Source organism: Carlito syrichta, unplaced genomic scaffold (assembly GCF_000164805.1).
Source record: "Carlito syrichta isolate Samal-C Ts95f unplaced genomic scaffold, Tarsius_syrichta-2.0.1 Scaffold308971, whole genome shotgun sequence".
NCBI classification, from domain to species: Eukaryota; Metazoa; Chordata; class Mammalia; order Primates; family Tarsiidae; genus Carlito; species Carlito syrichta.
In genome coordinates, this window is record NW_007253067.1 from 206,639 (window position 1) to 210,419 (window position 3,781).

The following is a 3,781-nucleotide window of genomic DNA, read 5'->3' on the forward strand; positions in this document are numbered from 1 at the left end:
ACTACAACAGCAACTCTTCCTTATGTCTCCAGACTGATGGCCTACTCTGCATATTTTGGGCTTGCTAGCCTCCATAATTACATGGGTCAATCCCTTAAAATTTCTCTCTTCTGTTTCTCTCTCTCTCTCTCTCTCTCTCCTCTCTCTGAATTCTCTCTTTTTATTCTTTCTCTCTACCTTTCTTTCTCCCTCTCCCTCTCTCTCTCTCTCTCTCTACACACACACACACACACACACACACACACACACACACACACACACACACACACCCTATCTGTTCTGTTTCCTGGAGAACCTTCACTAATATAAAATGTCTTAATTGTTTCAAAGAAACTAATGTCCACAAAAGAAACAAAATTAAAATAATCACATTATTGGGGGCAATGGGTGAGTATTTGGAGATAATGGAAGAAAATAAAATGAAACAAATCCTTGGCCAAGAAGTAAAAATGATTTCCTTACCTTCGTTAAAGTGTTTGGTATTAAAACTAAGGTTGTTTGTGTTCCTTCAAATTTCATGTATTCAGATATCATTTCTTATTTAGCTGTAGGTTTGACATTCTTTCTCCCACGAGATTATTAGGTAGCTCAGGTTTAACATCTAGCCTGGTCACCAGCAAAACAGAATTTCTATTTATCTGATTTGTTAATAGTTCTGCTCAATAATAAAATACATAAAAAGGTTCACTTCTGAGAGTTAATTGGCAGTCTGCCTGGAAAAGTCTCAGTTAACATCTTCTGAGTCATATCTTTATACATAGTCAATCTAGATTGTATATTGTATGGATTGTTCACCTTAACCTCTTCATAAAAACATTATCTTGGTCAGAATACTATGTTCATAAGTAATGTCTTCAAATTAAAATTTCAAGTCAGTTATCAAAGTTAGCTTGTGGTTCATTTGCTTGTTTAAAATTTGTGTAGAGACCAAACAACCTCAATTGCCAATACTATTTTGATCAAAAACTTCTGTACCTGGAAGCCCTGCGCATTGAATCATAAAAGAGAAGATTTTGAAAACTTCCAGAATGACAATCATTTAGAGTCAATACATTCTTCACTTCATGAGTAATTTATGTACTTTTGGGGACAACAAAAGTCACATTTCTTCATTCTATTTTCCATCATCATTTTTGAAAGATTCCTTTCTCACTGTCAGACAGATACTATGGGAAGAAAATTATTATATGACTCCATTAAATTTACCATAGATTTTCTTGGCTTAACAATCTAACTTTAGTTATCATCAAAATTTGAGAATTACTTGTCTGATAAAGGCAGCATTTTGAAAGTTATAGTTTTTAAAAACAACAGATGCTGGAGAGGATGTGGAGAAAAGGGAATGTTTCTACACTGTTGGTGGGAATGCAAGCAATTTCAACCCTTAGGGAAAACAGTGTGATGACTCCTAAAAGAAGTAGAAATTGACCTTCCATACGACCTAGCAATCTTCCTTTTGAGAACACACCTGGAAGAACTGAAATCACTCTAGAAAATGGATACCTCCACACACGTTTATTGCAGCACTACTTACAATACCAAAAACATGGAATCTTCCATGTTGCCCACTGAAACTGGATACAAAAAATGGATATATATATGCAATGGAATATTACACAACCCTAGAAAAGAACAAAATTATGGACATTGCAGCAACTTGGATGGATTTAGAGTTTATAATATTCCATGATTTATCACAGAAACAACTGAGTACTGCACGTTATCACTCATAAGTGGACTCTGAACATTTACCATAATACTAAAATAAAGAGATTGGTAGAAACTGGAAACAGCAAGGGGAGGAAGGTTTGTGGGGGTCACATAACATTAATAGGGGTACTTGATCTCAAACTAGGCAAAGTGGGAATCAAAAGAAGTCCCAAACTTTACCTGAATTGTACACCCCCACATCTTTAAAATAAAATAAATACAAACATTGAAAAAATTAAAAAGAAAAAATTTATAATTTTAATATATGAAGTAAAATGGTAGAATAACACATACTACAGTGTGTGTATTTGTTTATAAATTAGGATATTGTATGTTGTAAACTCTCTTATTTAGTCCTACAGAAACTTAAAGAAAGATTTTGTTGTGTGTGTGTGAGAAAAGATTGCATAACCCTATCTTTTATAGAGACCATTTTTATGACCTCAAGAGGAATTGGTCTTTATTGGACAGAACAATGTGAGTCATATTTACTCAGGATCAATTATTCTGGAAATTATAATTAATAAATCAATATATTACTTAGATCACTAACAATGTACTTAACATCAAAGGAAATGTAATAGCATTTTAAGCATTTCAAATTATATATATATATATATATATATATATTTTTTTTTTTTTTTTGAGTTGGAGTCTCACTCTGTCACCCAGACTGGAGTGCAGTAGCTGCTCCTGGCCACCTCAACCTTGACCTGCTGGGCTCCGGCGATCCTTCTGCCTCAGCCTTCCAAGTAGCTGGAACTACAGGCGTGTGTGACCACACCTGGCTGATTTTTGATTTTTATTGTAGACATGAGGTCTCACCAAGTTGCCCAGGTGAGTTTCGAACCTGCGGGCTCAGGCAATTCATTCACCTCAGCCTCCCAAGGTGCGGGATTACAGGCTGAGCCACCAAGCCCAGCTCAAATAATATTTTTAATAGGAGATTATAGAGTTTGCCATAAGACAAACAAATATTTTAATTGCAATATTTTTATATTTGTGTTATATATACAAAACTGGTTTCTCTAAGCCTCAATATCATCTGTATAATCATAGTATAAGACTATTGGAAACATGAAGAAAAGTAATAAATATAAATCATCTAGCATTGTCTGGCATTGGTAGGTTGCAATTGTTCAATAAACATCATTAGATTACCACTTTCCTGTAAGTCTAAATTGTTTTTTGCCTTTAAAATGTGAGTAAAGTTATCAACTCACAATTTGTATACAGATTAAATATAATATTATAAAGGCATGCTTAGTGTAGTACCAGAAAAATGGTGCATGAATATTCTCTTAGTCCACTTGTGCTGCTATAACAGAATACCCAATACTGGGAAATTCATAGAAACCAGGAATTTAGTGGTTCATGGTTTTAGAGTCTGGGAAGTCCAAGAACATGGCATCAGTGTCTGCTTGACATCATGTACATTAGTGAGGTTTTTCTTCCTGATACATCCCATGGTGAAAGGTAAAAGGGCATGAGAAAGTACGAAGGAACCAGAAGGGATGGTACTTGCTTTTATAAAAAACTCACTCCTCGGCTAATGCTATTAATCAATTCATGAGGGCAGCACTTTCCTGATCTACTCTCCTCTTAAAGGTCAAACCTCTTGACACTTTTTTTTTTTTTTAGTTTAGAACATATAGTTTATTTAGAATAAATCAGAGAGAGAGAGAGAAAGAGGGGATTCACTTCCCCAAGGTAGGGAAGGGGGCCAATGCCAGGAAACATGGTGACAGTCATAGCTCAAAGAGCACATGGCCACAGCTGAGTCTAGTAAGGTCTCCTCTTGACACTTTTGGACCAGAAATTAAGTTTTCAGTTAATGAAATTGATAGGTGAATGGGCTATCGTGGGATTAAGACTGGTAGCTTTATGGAAAGCATTCCAGAGACCTGAGCTAGCACACTCAATCCCCTGACCACATGATGCACAGAGTCCCCATCAGCAAAAAAAGCCCCACCAGATGTGGCCCTACAGCCTTCAACTTAGCATTCAAAATTGCAAGAAATCAATTTATTTTCTTATAGATAACCCAGTTTCAGAAATTGTTATAAGCAAC